Below are 20,193 nucleotides of genomic sequence, written 5' to 3' on the forward strand. Positions count from 1 at the left end.
TTCACAATGTGTGACAGTCCTTATTTGCATGTAAATTAACCATAGCTCCGATTGCGTTTTCATTGTCATCAAACATGGATGTCTACTGACAGTGCTTTACCCACTGATGATGACAAAGTTCTCTGTCAAACTTGTCATAAACGTGTAGGATGTACAATGAAATTTCAAATTAAACAACATTTACAAAGCAATCTACATATTAGGAGTAAACAACGGAATTCTTCAAAGAAACAGATTCCACTTAACACAGTTGCAGGGGCAGCCTATACATCTAACAGTGAATTTTACAAAGAACTGTGTTTTGTACTGGGCAGGGAACATACCCTGAAACAAACTTTGGGTATCTGAATTTAAACATTTCTTACAGAAATATTGCAACTGCAACATTTCTGATGAGTCCACTCTCATACAGAATTATCTAGATTCCTGCTATGCTGACATATTAGAAAACAATTGGGCTGATGTTGGCACATCACCTATATGGATTTCTGCTGATGTAACGATAGGCCATGTCATCACTAATCTAACTGTGAGTGAGTTGGACTCTGAGGCTGCATCTAAATCCTATTTAATTTATTGTAAAACAAATTTGGAGGCAACAAATAGTACAATAATTGCTAGATTCGTTAATCATGGACTTTCAGTACTATTATCAGATAGCATCAATGGACATAGGGTCATATTTATGTACACATATTAGTTCCATACATGGTGAAAGCAAGGAAATCATTTAATACATTTTATCCGAACTTAATGCATGTTACAAGCATGGCTCATGCAGTCCAACGAGTGACAGGGAGAGTTAAACATCTATTCCCAGAAGATACATATCAGCAATGAAGGTTTTCTCGAAATGTCCTTTTCATGTAAAATGCTACAAGGAGCGACTATATGATGTACCTCTGCCTCCTGAGTCATTGACAAGAAGGTGCACAACATGGATTGAAACTGTGATTTTCTACCACAAGCACTTCGAAGCTGTGAAGTCAATGATGGAGAACACTACTTCTGATCCTGCTCTGTCTGTGAGTGAATCCTTGTCAGCATTCAACAGTTCTGAAGCACTCAGTTCAGTTTCATACGTCAAAAGTCACTTCAGCTGGTTTACAGACACTATCAAGAAACTGGAGGCTTCAAGTATGCCTCTCCGAGAGACTGTGGGAATAACAGAAGATGCAGTTCAGGTCAGTGTTATTCCAGGTAAAGTGGGTAGTGTACAAAACCCACTGAGAATATTATTCCTAGCATAATCTCTCTGTATAAATATGCGCCATTGACTTCTTACAAAATTGAGTGATCTTTCTCTACTTATAGAAATATACAGTGGAACCTTGCTTAACAAGCATCTCCTGTAACACACAATTTGCATAACGAACAAAACAAACTGTAAAAAAAGGACTCGTTTAATGAGTGATGAAAATTTAGTGTGATGTCACCAGCCATTCATGCACAGTGGGTGAAATGTTGAACAATATATTAGCAGCGGTACATGGAAAATGTCTTTAGTATGTACTGCAGTCTGGGTTTAGCGCTCTTCCTGCTACTGTCTTCATGCAGCTTGTGATCACAAAGTTTTCTAAACTTGTGTTCACACAATGTCTTTTTTTTTGTTTAGAAATGTCCCAAAAATAAAGCTGCAAGAAAACAACCACAAGAGAAAGAAAATGACATTGGGAATGAAACTTAAAATCATTGAAAATCATGAACGTGGTGTGAGTGTTGCTGATTTAGCATGCACAAACAATCTGTCTACATCAACTATTTGCACTACCCTTAAGAACAAGCACAAGGCTAAGGAGATAGATGCTTCAGAGAGAGTGACAAGAGTATCTAAACGACGGTTTCATAATCTGGACAATGTCGAGAGGTTGCTCCTTATAAATGAATAGTAATTGTAAGGTGACACTATTAACATCATTTGTGAGAAGGCAAGAATGATTTTCACTGACCTCGTTAAGAAGATGCCAGGATCATCAGTGGCCGAAGAGGTGTTTAAGGGAAGCTGTGGGTGGTTCAAGAAATTTAAGGAAGAACCAGCATCCACAGTGCTGTGAGGCACAGCAAAGCAGCCAGCTCTGACACAAAGGCAGCAGAGAACTTCATCAGCAACTTCAAGATGCTCGTAGATTCTGTGGGTTATCTGCCACAACAGGTTTTAATTGCGACGAGACAGGTCTATTCTGGAAAAAGATGTCGAAGCATACCTTTATAACAGCAGAGGAGAATGCATTGCTTGGTTACAAGCCAATGAAAGACCGTCCCACACTGCTATTCCGTGCCAATGCAAGTGGCAATTTGAAAATTATCAACTGCTGCTTGTTTACCATTCAGAAACTCTACAAGCCTTCAAGAAGTGTAAAGTACAGAAGATTTTTTTTGATTGGATCAATGAAGTACTTGGTTCTTTGGTGAGGAAATATTTGCTTGAGATGAATCTGCCACTCCATGACTTGCTTGTTATGGACAACGCTCCTCCCCATTCTTCAGGCCTACAAGACCACCTCCTTGAAGAATTTCAGAAATATCACTTCAACATTGTTGTCTGCATCAAGATGATCAAAAAGGGATGGGAAGGGATTATCAAGATAACTCTCACTTCTGCTTGGAAGAAGCTTTTGCTGGAGTGCGTTGTTGAATGTGACACTCAGGCATTTGAGTTAGTACCTATGGAGCCCCTAACCAACAAGATTGTGTCTTTGACAAAGAGCATGGGACTAGAAGTGGATAACAATGATATCAATGAGCTTGTGAAAGATCACAACCAAGAAATGATCACTGAAGAGCTTATGGAGTTACAGTGCATTTAACAGCAGAAGTTGTGGAGAGGTATTCTTCAGAGAAGGAGGATGCGATAACAGCAAAGCAGAAATCTTCTGGTGCAATAAGAGAAATGCTGAACGCATGGAAATCAGTTGGACTGTACATTGAAAATCATCACTCTGATATAGCAGTGACAATATGCGCTACAAATTTATTTGATGATAATGCTATGTTGCATTTTCGCCAAGCCTTGAATTGTTGGCAGAAACAAATGACTATAGATAGCTTCCTGGCCAAAAAGAATTAGTTGTGTATCGTGAATAATAAATAAAGTACATAATACTGTACATATAATTTTCTTTGAATAAATGGCATGAACAGGATAAAACTTCTAGCACTTTTTCTGCATGGAGCACATTACTGTATTTTATATTAATTTATATAGTATAAATTGTTTCACTTAACAAATGTTTCACACTACGAGTAAGATTCTGGGACAAATTATACAAGGTTGCACTGTACTATCGGACAAAGACCATGTATGGTAACAGAACATTTGGAAAAGTACAAGGTGTACAACTTTGCTTCCGCCGTTTGCCGATAGGTGGCGACAACGGTAAGTAGCGGTCGAAAGAAACAGATAGCAGACGTCAGGCAGTTAGCTTGGACCTCAGTCAACATAAGCTCATTCAAACATTAGTCGATTTGTCTCTGCATCATGAAGTTGTTTTGGATTGAAAATGTCAGTTTACGAGCCTAATTCTCGTCATTTGCGGGAGGTGTTACTGTTTTATTTCAATATGAAGAAAACAGCGGCTGAGTCTCATCGAATGCTCTACAGTATGTATGGTAAGGACGCTATTAGTGAAAGACTGTGTCTCAAGTGGTTTCAATGCTTCAAGAACGGTGATTTTAACGTCGTAGACCAGCATAGTGGTGGAAGAGAGAATGTTTTCAAAGATGCAGAATTGGAGACATTGCTGAGTGAAGACTCGCATCAAACTCAAGAAGAATTGGCACGATTAGTGGGTGTGACACAGCAAGCCATTTCAAATCATCTCAAGGCTATGGGCATGATTCAGAAAGAACTTGGGTCCCGTGTGAGCTGAAACCAAGAGACGTTGAATGGCGTTTGCGAACAGTTGCTTCAGAAGCAAAACCGGAAGGGATTTCTGCATCGCATTGTGACTGGGGACAAAAATGGGTTCATTACGATAACCCTAAATGCAAAAAATCATGAGGATATCCCGGCCATGCTCTCACGTCGTCGGCCAAACCGAATATTCATGGCTCCCAGATCATTCTCTGCATTTGGTGTGACCAGCTCAGCGTCGTGTACTATAGGTGTTAAAACCAAGTGAAACAATCACAGGTGCTCGTTATTGAACACAATTAATGTGTTTGAGCAGAGCATTAAAAGACAAACAGCCTCAGTACAGCAAGAGGCACGATAAAGTGATTTTGCAGCATGACAACCCTCGACCCCATGTTGCAAAAGAGGTCAAAATATACTTGGAAATGTTAAAATGGGAATTCATACCCCACCCTCCATATTCTCCAGACATTGCTCCCTCTGATTATCACCTTTTTAGATCAATGGCACATGGCCTGGCTGCCAACACTTCCTATCTCATGAAGAAGTCACAAATTGGATCGATTCATGGATTGCTTCAAAAGATGAACAATTTTTACGACACAGGTTTCGTACACTGCCCGAAAGACGGGAGAAAGTAGTGACGAGTGATGGAAAATACTTTGAATGATACATGTGTGACCAATTTGTTTCATTAAAGCCTCAAATGTTGGGGAAAAAATTATGGAAGCAAAGTTGCACACGTTATATATTATAATTAACTGTGCAGTCTGTTACAGTGACAAATACTTGAATAGGAGACACTTATACTTCAGTGCTTTGTAACTTCAGTTCTTTGTAACAGAGGTGAACTGATTACGAATTAATGCAGATAGATGACTAGTCTATCTGTGAACTTACACTTTTCCAGAGAGGGGGGGGGGGGGGGGGAGGAAGTTTATTTTTTATTTTTTATGTTTTTTTTACATATAATTGCTTCTTATATGTTTGTTTATATATTTCAACAATTTTGGTTTCATATTTAAGTACATATTTCTTAGTTTGATATTACCTAAGACCTGGGCTATAAATAAAAAAAAAAAAAATTAAAAAAAATAATAATAATAGTTTGCATTATTACAAACTACAGATAGCTCCAAAATGCAAAATGAGAACTAATGAGGGGATCTACAAAAATACACAGAAAATATCAGAAGTAATGGCTAAAAAGAAGATTAATATTTTTTGGAAACCTCTACTGAATGAATGAGAACAGGCTCACGACACAAATATTCCTGTATTTCTGGAAGAAGAAATTGACAATAGCACGGATTACAGACATAAGGAAAGAACTAGAAAGAAACGATATCAAAGAATCAGAAATAACAGACAGAAACCTTTTTAAGAATAAAATACTAAATTTAGAAACCTTCAATATAGAAGAAATAAGAAATCGGGAACAACATGGATAGAAGAAAGGAAAAGATAACATGGGGAGAAGATGAAGGAGTATTTAAAAACTATAAACAACAATGAAAAAAGAGGACTTGAAGTTTTTTCGTGAGCCTAGGTGGTAAATATGAAAACAGTAATAAACTGATCATGGTGGTTCAAAAGACCTAGATCTGTGAGGTTGGACTTGAAACTGGTTTGCAACACCAAACATTAGTCAAAACCAATAAAATTGGATAGCAAACAAGAACCATTCAGTGAACCATTTTCCACAGCCTTTATGGCACTTGCATGAACTTCCAGAATTCAATAAACATGATTTTCTCGCAATTTCTAGTGACCTCATGGCTGTGAATGTTCCTCAATATGTCCTCAAAAAATAGAAATTTTCAATTAATATATCGGCCTGACAAGTTTGGGAATCTGGAAACTTCACAATAATTGATTTGATCTAGAAAATAAAAGTCCCCCCCCCCCTCCCCCAGGAGTTAAAAATCTTTCACAGAGTATAGCCTATACTAGTTGCCTCAGTAAATGTTCATGAAGATTATATCCTACTCAATGAAATCAGTACATCTTATGTTTCGACTCCTGTGTTGGCCAAAAGAAATAAAATTTTAATTCACTGCCTTTAATGAAAAGAATTTTACTACTGAAACATGTTGTAGGTGGGCTTGAATCTGGGTCTGAGCTAGATGTTGCAGTTGCTAAGAGACTGGACTTTTATAGGAAAAAAGGCTTGCAGATAATAACCCTTATTTGGGTATAAATTTCCTCCAAAGTTTTCTAGATCAGTTCGGCCAAATGCTGGGATGGTTCTAATGATAAAGCCACAGCTAATTTCTTTTCCTGTTCACCAACTTTAATTAATGTACTGACCATTGCTATCTTACAACATTAACTGACCTCCTTTTCTTGAAACCTCTATCTCCAGGTCATACAAGTAAACTTCCATCAAAGTTCACTCACCACTAAATCGACACAGCAGAAATTTTTGGAAATTTGTGGTAAGGTCTTATGGGACCAAACTGATGCGGTCATCGGTCCCTTGACACAGCAGACAGTTGGCCTCAAGCTCCATTTTGATACACATTTTATGTCTGGAAGGTTCAACACCACTCTAATGTGAAATTTTGAATATCGGAAGAATTTCTGTAATTCTGAATGTTTAACTTATAGCTATACTACATGCTATATGAGGTCTGTAACCATGAAGCACATGTGATTGGCAAATAAATATTTCTTTGAAATCAATTAATAATAGTTCATGTTTCACACCTAAATCTGGCATTCCATGTCCAACATAACATTTGGAACACAAAAATCCAAAGAATATAAGTACTACTGTGTTGGAACATTATTAATGAAAAATTTGACTGCTTTTGATGAAATATCAAAAATCATTGAAATTAAGTTCACCCAACACCATTCAGCACTTATAAGAAATTAGAGTTTTCTCATTGTCAGAAGCAAGCAATATTAATAAGTGTTAAAGTAATCTTACCTTAAGCCTGTGTACTCGTTTTATTTCACAGATATCTTCCATCGTCCAAGGTTGTCACAGATGTGACACAATAAATGCAACAACATATATTTAATATGGAAGTTAATTTCTCAGTCTCTTTGTTTCAAATCACAAACATTGCTATTTAGAATCATCCTATGATATGTAGCATCATCAGTAGCAGCTTACACTATCAACTAATAGTGCTTTTACATAGTGATCACTGACCTCTTAATTCCTGCTGGACGTATTCCCTTCCTCCAACCACTTTATCCACAATATGTCCCCACAATTTGTTTTGCACATTCTAAGCCAGCCATCAGTGTGAATGTCCCTACTTAGAGGGGGGAAAAAGATCTTTCAAACGAACTATCCCAGAATTTGCCTTACGCGATTTAAGGAAATCATGGAAAACATAAATCACGATGGCCGAACGCAGATTTGAACCATCACTCTCCTGATTGCGAGTCCAGTGCGCTAATCACTGTGCCACCTCACTTGATCAACAATGATATCAATGAGAATTAGTGAAGACTCTGATAACGATGAAGAAAGAAGTCAGATTCGTGCTCTTCCACGTAGTCTTTCCAGCATCAGTGTCAATAAATTTAAACAAGCCTGGGCAGCTGAAGTGGCATGGCATTGTTTAAAAAAATCAATACTCCTTATTTAAATCCAAGACTTTCACAAAAATCAATTCACAGAACTTTAATAATTCTTTGTCTCTTTCACAGTAGATATCTGCATAATGTAGCTTTACTGTACGATTAAATGATGATGGCATCTTCTTGGGTAAAATATTCCGGAGGTAAAATAGTCCCCCATTTGGATCTCCAGACGGGGACTACTCAAGAGGACGCCATTATCAGGAGAAAGAAAACTGGCATTCTACGGATCGGAGCGTGGAATGTCAGATCCCTTAATCGGGCAGATAGGTTAGAAAATTTAAAAAGGGAAATGGATAGGTTGATGTTAAATATAGAGGGAATTAGTGAAGTTCGGTGGCAGGAGGAACAAGACTTTTGGTCAGGCGAATACAGGGTTATAAATACAAAATCAAATAGGGGTAATGCAGGAGTAGGTTTAATAATGAATAAAAAAATAGGAGTGCGGGTAAGCTACTACAAACAGCATAGTGAATGCATTATTGTGGCCAAGATAGACACAAAGCCCACACCTACTACAGTAGTACAATGCCAACTAGCTCTGCAGATGATGAAGAAATTGATGAAACGTATGATGAGATAAAAGAAATTATTCAGGTAGTGAAAGGAGACGAAAATTTAATAGTCGTGGGTGAATGGAATTCGACAGTAGGAAAAGGGAGAGAAGGAAATGTAGTAGGTGAATATGGATTGGGGCTAAGAAATGCAAGAGGAAGCCGCCTGGTAGAATTTTGCACAGAGCATAACTTAATCATGTCTAACACTTGGTTCAAGAATCATGAAAGAAGGTTGTATACACGGAAGAACCCTGGAGATACTAGAATGTTTCAGATAGATTATATAATAGTAAGACAGAGATTTAGGATCCAGATTTTAAACTGCAAGACATTACCAGAGGCACATGTGGACTCTGACCACAATCTATTGGTTATGAACTGTAGATTAAAACTGAAGAAACTGCAAAAAGGTGGGAATTTAAGGAGATGGGACCTGGATAAACTGACTAAACCAGAGGTTGTACAGAGTTTCAGGGAGAGCATAAGGGAACAATTGATAGGATTGGGAGAAAGAAATACAGTAGAAGAAGAGTGGGTAGCTTTGAGGAATGAAATAGTGAAGGCAGCAGATGATCAAGTAGGTAAAAAGATGAGGGCTAGTAGAAATCCTTGGGTAACAGAAGAGAAACTGAATTTAATTGATGAAAGGACAAAATACAAAAATGCAGTAATTGAAGCAGGCAAAAAGGAATACAAACGTCTCAAAAATGAGATCAACAGGAAGTGCAAAATGGCTAAGCAGGGATAGCTAGAGGACAAATGTAAGGATGTAGAGGTTTATCTCACGAGGGGTAAGATAGATACTGCCTACAGGAAAATTAGAGAGACCTTTGGAGAAAAGAGAACCACTTGTATGAATATCAAGAGCTCAGATGGAAACCCAGTTCTAAGCAAAGAAGGGAAAGCAGAAAGGTGGAAGGAGTATATAGAGGGTCTATACAGGGGCGATGTTCTTGAGGACAATATTGTGGAAATGGAAGAGGAGGTAGATGAAGATGAAATGGGAGATATGATACTGCGTGAAGAGTTTGACAGAGCACTGAAAGACCTGAGTCAAAACAAAGCACCGGGAGTATACAACATTCCATTAGAACTACTGACAGACTTGGGAGAGCCAGTCCTGACAAAACTCTACCATCTGGCGAGCAAGATGTATGAGACAGGCGAAATTCCCTCAGACTTCAAGAAGAATATAATAATTCCAATCCCAAAGAAAGCAGGTTTGACAGATGTGAAAATTACCGAACCATCAGTTTAATAAGTCAGAGCTGCAAAATACTAACGCGAATTCGTTACAGACAAATGGAAAAACTGGTAGAAGGTGACCTCGGGAAAGATCAGTTTGGATTCCGTAGAAACGTTGGAACATGTGAGGCAATACTGACCCTACGACTTATCTTAGAAGAAAGATTAAGGAAAGGCAAACCTACATTTCTAGCAATTCTAGACTTAGAGAAAGCCTTTGACAATGTTGACTGGAATACTCTCTTTCAAATTCATAAGGTGACAGAGGTAAAATACAGGGAACGAAAGGCTATTTACAATTTGTACAGAAACCAGATGGCAGTTATAAGAGTTGAGGGACATGAAAGGGAAGCAGTGGTTGGGAAGGGAGTGAGACAGGGTTGTAGCCTCTCCCCGATGCTATTCAATCTGTATATTGAGCACGCAGTAAAGGAAACAAAGGAAAAGTTTGGAGTAGGTATTAAAATCCATGGAGAAGAAATAAAAACTTTGAGGTTCGCCAATGACATTGTAATTCTGTCAGAGACAGCAAAGGACTTGGAAGAGCAGTTGAACGGAATGGACAGTGTCTTGAAAGGAGGGTATAAGATGTACATCAACAAAAGCAACACGAGGATAATGGAATGTAATCGAATTAAGTTGGGTGGTGCTGAGGGAATTAGATTAGGAAATGGGACACTTAAAGTAGTAAACGAGTTTTGCTATTTGGGGAGCAAAATAACTGATGATGGTTGAAGTAAAATGTAGACTGGCAATGGCAAGGAAAGCGTTTCTGAAGATGAGAAATTTGTTAACATCGAATATAGATTTAAGTGTCAGGAAGTCGTTTCTGAAAGTATTTGTATGGAGTGTAGCCATGTATGGAACTGAAACATGGACGATAAATAGTTTAGACAAGAAGAGAATAGAAGCTTTCGAAATGTGGTGCTACAGATGAATGCTGAAGATTAGATGGGTAGATCACATAACTAATGAGGAGGTATTGAATAGAATTGGGGAGAAGAAGAGTTTTTGGCACAACTTGACCAGAAGAAGGGATCGGTTGGCAGGACATGTTCTGAGGCATCAAGGGATCACCAATTTAGTACTGGAGGGCAGTGTGGAGGGTAAAAATCGTAGAGGGAGACCAAGAGATGAGTACACTAAGCAGATCCAGAAGGATGTAGGCTGCAGTAGGTACTGGGAGATGAAGAAGCTTGCACAGGATAGAGTAGCATGGAGAGCTGCATCAAACCAGTCTCAGGACTGAAGACCACAAGAACAACATCTGCTTAATTATCTTAAGAGCATCATATACCAAACCATAAGAAACAGATGATGAGAGAAGTAGGATATTTTGCTCCGGAGCAGTTTTCAGTTCAAATGACATTTACACATTTACTACACATTGACTCTATTGCATCTTCTCTGTTTTTAAGTTTATACAGAGGTACTGTAAAAGGAGAAAAATCAAAATATGTCCATATACAAATCTAACAATGGAAAATTCAGGGTTGAAAGTAACAGTATTACGAAAAGGAAAGTTGCTACTCACCACGTAGCAGAGATTCTGAGCCGCAGATAGGTACAACACAAAGACTGTGACAAATGAAGCTTTCGGCCAGTAATGCCTTCATCAAAAATAGACACACACACACACACACACACACACACACACACGACTGTAGTCTCAGGCAACCTGTGTGCCTGTTATCTATTTTTGATGAAGGTCTTACTGGCCGAAAGCTTCATTTGTGACTGTCCTTTTGTTGTGCCTATTTGCAAGTCAGCATCTCTGCTACATGGTGAGTAGCAACTTTCCTCTTCATAATCTTGTTACGTATACAAACCTAGTTTGCCTTGTATTATTTAAATTATGTATGTATTTTGTCAGCAAATGATTACTGATGTGACAACATGTAGCATCTAAGGTGAATTTATTGTAATTATCACTGTATCTCCTGCCCCATTACTTCAGTATCAGCACAATGTTCCTTTCTCTTGTTATTATGCTACTTTGTTCTGGCTCTTAGCTGTATTAAGCCACTTCCTAGATGACACCTGTTCATTTTATTCTGTGGGTGTTTTATTTAATTTCATTAAAAGTTCACTGAACAAAAGACAGAAATGTGGAGATAACACTCAAAAGTTATCACAATAAAATCAGACTACCAATTTTTAAAATTTAGTATGTTTAGTTATAGAAGGGGAGAAAAGGATGAGAAATACTGTATTTATGTGAATCGAAAGCACACTTTCTTTTACCATATGCAGTATTCAAAATTCGGGTGCACATAAGATATGACAGCACATTACATTTGAGTACAAAATTGAATCCGTCATTCAAGGCAACACCATTGGCATTTATCTGTTGTTTCTCATGTCACAATGCACTGTTGCAATTCTCAACTTCTTTTCATTATTATTGGCCTATTACTACGTAGTGTGTTTGCATTACATAATCATGAAATGGAAGGCAAGCAGAGAAGATCATCATATGAAGCTACTTTCAAGCGTAAAATTATTCTTTACACTGAAAAATAAGCTAACAGGATTCTAGTACCTTCCGCCGCGGAAGTCGAACACGCGCCAGAACAAATGGACGTGGTCAGGCCATAGAGGGCTCTGCCTCCGCGGCGGCTATTCCGCACAGCGAGGGCGCCACCGCTAAGCCACGTGTAGACAGCGGCCGATAGCCGCTCCCTCCGGTTTTGTATATAGTGACCCGCTCTGTCCTAGTCCAGTCAGTCTGGTACTCGCCCTGGATTTCGTTTCTATCTCGGCGGTACTGCGTTCTGGTCATTGCTCGTTGTTGACATTTGCAAGTAGTAGTGGATTTACGTTTGGTGTTGTGGTTTCCACAAGCCTCCGTTGTTTATCTCTTCCTTGTTGTGTCGTGGTCGGTTGTTGTCATTTGTCGTTGGTCTGTCGTCCGACTCGTCCTGTGTTTGCCTGGTGGTGCGTGCTCCACCACCGGCGGATTCCCCACCTGGCGGCTCCGATACGCAGCCCAAGGTGTTCCCGCAGTTGGTTTTGGTTACTACAAGGATGATGGGACGAGTCCAGCGTAGCTGAGAGTAACGTTTGCTTATGGAAGAAACAAAAATTGGCATTATTTGCAACTACTGTTACTAGAAACGAATTCACTGGTCTACACAAAGGAAGACATCCTGATGTTGAAGTAAAAGTTTTGGAATTCATCCATGAAAGGAGGAAGAATGGGCAACCAGTGACTTGAGATACCATTAGAAACAAAGCAAAAGAGGTGACTGCAGTTCTTAATAGGCCGAGGCATGAGTTTAAGGCTAGCTGTGGATGGGTTGATCATTTTATGAAATGGGTGGGCTTACTTTATGATGCTATACATGCTAAAAACTTCCACACAACTCTGAGGAAAAACTTCAATAATTTCAGCAGTATGTCATCACATTTCGGAAAGAGAAGAATTTTTTGATGGGCCAAATAGGTAACACTGATGAGACACCAATATGGTTTGATATGCTACATAATTACATGATTGATGAACAGGGAACAAAAGAAGTTTCCATCAAAACACCTGGGTGAGAAAAACAGCATGTAATTGTAGCACTAGGGATCACAGAAATGGGCACAAACATCCTCTTTCTTAATCTTCAAGGAGAAAACAAACCTCTAAAACCCCTAAGAATGAAAATCCGTTTCCCAATGATGTCATTTTTCAAAATCAAGAGAAGGGATGAATGATAAACTTTCATGCTTGACTAGTTCCAAAATATATGGGAATTCCATCCTGGTGCACTTTCCAAACTATCATCCATGCTTTTTCTTGATGCATTTCATGGTCATCTCACTTATGATGTAAGAAAGAAGATCCAAAGTCAAGCCTGACCTCATTATTATTTCTGGAGGAATGACTTCTGTGTTACAACCTCTGGACATTAGTCTCAATAAACCTTTCAAAGATTATATTCAGAAACAGTATGAAAAATGGTTTTGCAAACCAAACTGCGAACTGATTCTGAGAGGAAAGATTAAGTGTGCTGTGCCCCACACAATTGCACACTGGGTTTCGGCTGCCTGGGAAAGCACTGAACCACCAGCGATCATAATATATTCCAAGTACTCTAGATGACAGTGAAGATAACATGCTCTGGAATGATACTGAAGATGATGGGAAAGAGGAAATGAATCTGTTTCTGTTGTAGACTCCTCCAAGGATACCAGTAATGATAACATTAGTGGATAATGATGAGTAATAACTCTTACTTACAGTACATTTGTTTTGCATATCATGCAGCTAATCAAGTTAGTTGTTCTTTTCTAATAATGACTGTTTCACTCAGCAATGGGTCATTTAAAATTGGTGTTTTTTCATAGTTCACTTACATATTCATTGTTGTGTAAAATAAATTTAGCCTGCTAGTGATGCACCAACAAACTCTTTTTTTTTTTTATTTTAATTTTTAAAATTGTGGTACATAAATATGGTAATCAAAAATTTTATATATTAGAAAAATAAAATAAAATAAAAAAAGATCACAAGTTATCAAAACACATAAATTAGCGCAGAGAAATACAGAGAGCCTTGTACAACAGCATTGAAAGAATGTATATGTTTTCAAAATGAAGTTAGGTTGCCTGACTATAAAATAAGCAACACGATACCAATTGCTCTTAGATAGCTGTGATAGGAGAACAATCTCAATCTCAATCTCAATCTCTCTCTCTCTCTCTCTCTCTCTCTCTCTCACACACACACACACACACACACACACACACACACAGTTGCACCTACAAAAAAGTACTAAAAACACTCATTAGGAGGTTATGGACTGCCAAATCCACTGATAATTTTCAAGTAAGTGTCAGATGGTTTTGCAGACTCTCACAATACATAAACAAAGCATCTCAGCATTAAAAATGTCTGCTGCACAAACTAATTGTTTTAAGTGACCACCTCAGATGATAACCAAAATGATTTAAGTTGAGCGTATGTTCAGACCATGGGACTGGTCCTCTCGTATCCTAAATCCTGTAACATAACGGAATTGTTCAATAATGACTCTCAGGTCTCTCACTGGATCATGTTGTGTAAACCTTACAATATTTCTTTGACACAACTTCAACATTCGCAGGCAGTAGTTGCCGTAAGTAGCAATGGCAAGTGCCCACATTCCGATGGTGTTCTCCAAGAAGCCTCATAGAAAGTTGCACATGTATGACCAAAGTGATTTTAATGTGTCCAGAGTCACCCACTAAGCTGTGTTCTTTCACAAGTGCATTATGTCGCTGTCGCTGTTCTGCTGTCAATTTTGGTTAGCCTCCTGGCCACAATGACACTTGGCAGCAGTACCGGTTACCTAGTGCACATGCCCAAAGCCACAGCTCTGTTTCTGGTACGGGGTTTGGAGATGATACCATTTTCTATGTGGAAGCTTCTCTGACAGGCACACATTACTCTCAGATGAGGCTTCTAGAAGAAGATTATTGCAGTTATCTATATGAAGTTACTATCTGAAAAAAGCTGCATAAATAATCAAAAATAATTTAAGTGGATAGATAAAAAATCTACTCATCAAGCAGCAGCAGAACACACACAAAAGATGGTTGTAATTAGGCAAGCTTTTGGAGCAAGTGGCTACTTTTTCAGGCAGAGGGGTTGAAGGTGAAGGAAGAGGGATGACGAAAAATGAGGTTTACGAAAAGGGGAAAGTCACTTAGAACTGAGGGCCAGGGGGGACTTACCGCACTGAATGAGAAGGAAAGATTGATTGTTAGGGACGGCATCGGACGAGATTTGAAAACCTTACAGAGTAAAGGTGGATGACAGGGTAATATGCAAGACAGAGATTACTGCTTAAGCATCATGTATGAGTTAATAAGAGTGAAAAGCTAAGTGCATTGTACGAACAGAGGTGGGAGGGAGTGGGTGGGGCGGTGAAAAATATATTGGTAAGACAATGAAAGATGTAGAACACAAAAACGGAGTGAAGAAAAGAGTAGATACTGTGAATAAATCAGGAGATGGAAGAAATTAATGTAAATTAAGGCCAGCTAGGTGACAAGAACCAAGGACATGTTGTAGCACTAGTTCCCACCTGTGGAGTTCTGAGAAACTGGTGTCTGGGGGAAGAATCCAGATGATGTGTGGTGAAACAGGTGCCGAGGTCACGGTTGTCATGCTGTATAACAGCTGGTATATGACACGTCATTTCACATGTGGCTCTCCCTCTGATAGTATATGCTTTGCTAGTTAGGGCTGCTATAGGTGTTGGTAGGAGGGTGGATGGGCAAGTCTTGCAGCAGGGACGGTCACACGGGGAGGAGCCATAGAGTAGGGAGATGGGTGCAGAAGGAGCATAGGGTCTGACAAGAATATTGCAGATTTTGGGAGGGTGACAAAAAGCTATTCTAGGTGTGGTGGACATAATCTCAGACAGAATGGATCTCATTTCAGGGCATGATTTTAGGAAGTCACGGCCCTGTTGAAGTATCTGATTAATACATTTCAGACCAGGATAACACTGAGTCACCAGTGGTGTGCTCTGAAGTTGTTTTTTTGGAATGATCAGCAGTACCAGGATTGGATGTGATGGTGTGATATGCTCTTGAACTAGGCTAGTGGGGTAATTATGTGCAGCGAAAACTGAGGTGAGAATGGTGGTGTATTGGTGTAAAGAGTCTGCATTTGAACAAATATGTTTGCCTCAGATGCCAAGGCTGTATGGGAGGGAACTTTTGACATGGGAAGGATGGCAACTGTCAAAATGTAAGTACTCTTGTTTGTTGGTAGGCTTAATGTGGACGTAAGTACATAGTTGGCCTTTGGTGAGGAAGAGATCAACATCAAGGAAAGTAGCAAGAGCTTCGGAATAGGACCATGTGAAATTTAATTGGGAGAAGGTATTCAGCGATTTGAGGAATTATAGCAGGTCAGCCTCAGCATTAGTGTGTATAGTGAAGATGTCATCAATGTATCTAAACCAAACCAGAGGCTGAAGACTTACGAACCTCAGGAAAGCCCCCTCCAAGCGACCCATGAAAAAGTTGGCATAGGAAGGAGCCATCCTGGTTCCCATATGCATACCCCTGATCTGTTTGTATGCCTGCCCCTCAAGGGTGAAACAGTTGATGGTAAGTATAAAGTTGACTGAGGTGAGAAGGAAAAATGTCATAGATTTGGAATCAGATGGGTTTTGACTGAGGAAATGTTCAGCAGCAGACACACTATGTACATGGGGGATGTTGGTATAGAGGGAGGTGGCATCAATGATGACAAGCAAGGTGTGTGGTGGGAGTGGGATGGGCACACATTTCAGACGATCTAGGAAATGGTTGGTATCTTTGATATAAGAGGGGAGATTTTGTACTGCGGGTTGCAGGTGATGATCAACTAAGGCAGATATATATTCCGTGGGTGCTTTGAAGCCAGCAACTATTGGATGGCCAGGATGACAGGGTTTGTGGATCTTAGGAAGAAGGTAAAAGGTGGGGGTGGGTGGTATGGGAGGGTGAGAAGTTCTATGGATTGAGGTGTTAGTCCATGTGAGGGGCCTGAGGTTTTAAAGAGGGACTGCAAGTCAGTTTGAATCACAGGGATGGGAAGCTGATGGCAGATGCTGTATGTACAGGTGTCAGACAGCTGACATATATCTTCACTAACATACTCCTTTTGGTCAAGTACTACAGTGATAAATCCTTAGTCTGCTCGGAGGATAATGATTGAGTCAAAACTTCCTGGCAGATTAAAACTGTGAGCCGGACCGAGACTTGAACACGGGGAACTTTGCCTTTCGCAGACAAGTGTTCTGCCAACTGAGCTACCCAGGCACGACTCATGACCCATCCTCACAGCTTCAGTTCTGCCAGTTCCTCGTCTCCTACCTTCCAAACTCCACAGAATCTCTTCTGCAAGCCTTGCAGAAATAGCACTCCTGGAAGAAAGGATATTGCGGAGACATGGCTTAGCCACAGCCTGGGAGATGCTTCCAGAATGAGAATCATATCAGCGCACACTCCGCTGCAGAGTGAAAAACTCATTCTGGAAACATCCCCCAAGCTGTGGCTAAGCCATGTCTCCGCAACATCCTTTCTTCAAGGAGTGCTAGTTCTGCAATGCTAGCAGAAGAGCTTCTGTGAAGTTTGCAAGGTAGGAGATGAGGTACTGGCAAAACTGAAGCTGTGAGGATAGGTCGTGAGTCGTGCTTGGGTAGCTCAGTTGGTAGAGCACTTGCCCGCGAAAGGCAAAGGTCCTGAGTTCGAGTCTCGGTCTGGCACACAGTTTTAATCTGGCAGGAAGTTTCATATCAGCGCACAATCCACTGCAGAGTGAAAATCTCATTCTGGAATGATGGAGTCGTCAGCTTTTAGGGAGTGAAAAGCCTTGAGTTATGCAAAGGAAAGGTGAGGGTCATGTTGTAGGGACCTGAGGAACAGTTGTGAAGCAATTCTGGATGTGAGGAATTCTTGGAAGGCTTGCAAGGAATGATTTTGAGGTAGTGGTGGTGGATCAAGTTGGGATCGTGGTCTGAACTGTTCAAGGCATGGTTCAATGCCAGGTTTGCTGTTGGAAAGGTTTTGGTATTGGCTTTCAAAGTGATATTTCCAATTGATATTACATGTGAAAGAATGTACATCCTCTACCGAAGCAGCATGATCAAATGCAGATTTAGGGCTGAAAGTGAGGCCGTTATATAATACAGATACTTCAAGAGGGGAGAATGCCTTAGAAGAGATGTTAAGGGCACAGTATTTTCATGACTAGTTCTTGTGATTATGGGTTATTCTTAGTCTGGCGGGCAGCTGTGAAAGCTGTGGGATGTTAAGGAGGTTGGCCAACCTCGGTTTGTAATAGAGTGGTTGCTGATGGTGAGGCTGTTTATGGAGCTGCAGAGGGGCAGGAAGGAAAACACCACTGTTCAGGTAGTTTAGGAGATGGTGGGATACCTTTCTGAGGAGAAGTCTGACATGTTGTTGCACTTTGAAGTTGCATGTTGTTGTAGTTTGAAGTTGGATTGATGGTTGATAGCATCCAAGAAACATGAGGAGCAGATAGCTGCAGGATTTTGTAGAAGGAGAGAAGTACGGTGGAATGGAAATTGGCTGATGAGGTATACAGGTCACAGATTAGCAGGACACGGGCAAGAGATTGCTGTGGAATGGAAATTGGCTGATGAGGTATACAAGTCACAGATTAGCAGGATACGGGCAAGAGATTGCTGTATTTGAAACTGTAAAGGAGCCTGGTGTAGAGTAGGATTACATAAAAAACAGGGGCTTTCAATGTTAGGACATTAACAACAATTACACTGTTACTTATTAATTTGCATATAACAATTTATGGTTCATTACACTGCATGGACTATTCCCGATAGCCTTTCACTGATCCATTTGCAAATCTGACAGCTATTTTCTTTCTCGCCCTCCACTTATCTTGTTTACGCATAATCATTTCACATTTTTGTGGATTTGTTTTTCAGCAAACCACTAATGTCAACTTTTATTGCCGTCTCTTACATCACTTTAATTGCCAAGCTAAGTAGTTTACATTTTCTTCTATGACTTTTGCTTTCTGTTTACCCAGTTTTTAAAATTTTGTGTGTTTTCAGGACTTCCCAATTATTTTTTTTTTCCCTTTTTTCTTTTCTTTTTGTATCATATAGATCGCCTGCACATTACCTCTTATTAACGATTTTCGTAAGGATTTTTAATGGTTTTTTAGAATTTTTTGCTTGCTTTTCTTCCATTTTTCTAACTTTTCCACCCTCTCCTTCTTCTTCTTCTTCTTCTGCAAACTCTCTTCTGTTTCCATGATGAATCCCATCTCAGATTACATCCGTTCTTTTTGAAAACATGCTTTTGCACTATCAAAACTAAGATCCCAATTTCTGTTTCTTGAAACCTGCTCCCTTGGAGTTACTCTAAAAGGTTTAACATTGAAAGTACCTATTTCTGGATGTAGGCCAGCAACACACTTGTCCACATTAAACCTACCAACACACAACAGTACTTACATTTTGACAGTAGCCACCCTTTCCACATCAAACATTCCTTCCCATACAGCTATTGCTGTGACCGTCCCCACTGCATAACTTGCCTATGCACCCTCCTACCATACCTTTAGAGGCCTGGTAATTGGCAAAACATACTATCAGAGGGAGAGCCACATGTGAAATGACACATCATATACCAGCTGTTTATAAATACTGTTCGGCCTTTTACATCAGCATGATTACCAGCAAATTATCAATTAGGATGAATGGGCATAGGTAGAGGGTGTATACTGGCAACATGCAACATCCTGTTGCACAGCATACTCTACAACATGACAATCGTGACCTCGATGTCTGTTTCCCCACACTCATCCTCTGAATTTTTAACCCAGACACCAGTTTCTCAGAACTCCACAGGTGAGAACTAGCACTACAACGTGTCCTTGGTTCTTGCCACCCAGCTGCCCTCAATTTACATTAATTTCTTATCTCTCAGCATTTCTTCACAGCAACAACTCTTTTCTTCACTCCGTTTTAGTGTTCTACATCTTTCATTGTCTTACCCGTCTATTTTTCATCACCGCTCTCCCACCTCTGTTCGGTAAAATGCACTTAGCTTTTCACTCTTATTAACTTATGCATGATGTTAAAGCTAATCTCTGTCTTACATATTACTCTATCTTCCACCTTTAAGCTCTCAGGTTTTCAGATCTTGCCCGATGCATTAGACGATTGTCCCTAACAATCAGTCTTTCCTTCTCACGCCATGCGGTAAGTCCCCCATGACCTGTGGTTCTGGAAGACTTTCCCAAAATCTACCCTTGTTTGTAGACCTCTCCAGTCCTTTTGTTCCACCCCTCTTCCTTCCCTTTCAATCTCTCTGCCTGAAGAAGGAGCCACTGGCTCTGAAAGTGCCTAATTAAAACTGTATATTGTGTGTGTTTACTGTCTCCACCTGGCAAGTAGATTTTAATCTATTCGATTAAAT

At 39.8% G+C, this 20,193-nt stretch overlaps 1 protein-coding gene across 2 annotated transcripts in view; it reads right to left on the bottom strand.

Moving 5' to 3' along the window:
* Positions 1-20,193, bottom strand: part of LOC124606984 (2-oxoisovalerate dehydrogenase subunit beta, mitochondrial) — a 78,057-nt gene that overhangs the window by 25,276 nt on the left and 32,588 nt on the right. The gene's annotated exons all lie outside the window — the stretch shown is intronic.

This window comes from Schistocerca americana, chromosome 3 (assembly GCF_021461395.2).
Source record: "Schistocerca americana isolate TAMUIC-IGC-003095 chromosome 3, iqSchAmer2.1, whole genome shotgun sequence".
Classification (NCBI taxonomy): Eukaryota; Metazoa; Arthropoda; class Insecta; order Orthoptera; family Acrididae; genus Schistocerca; species Schistocerca americana.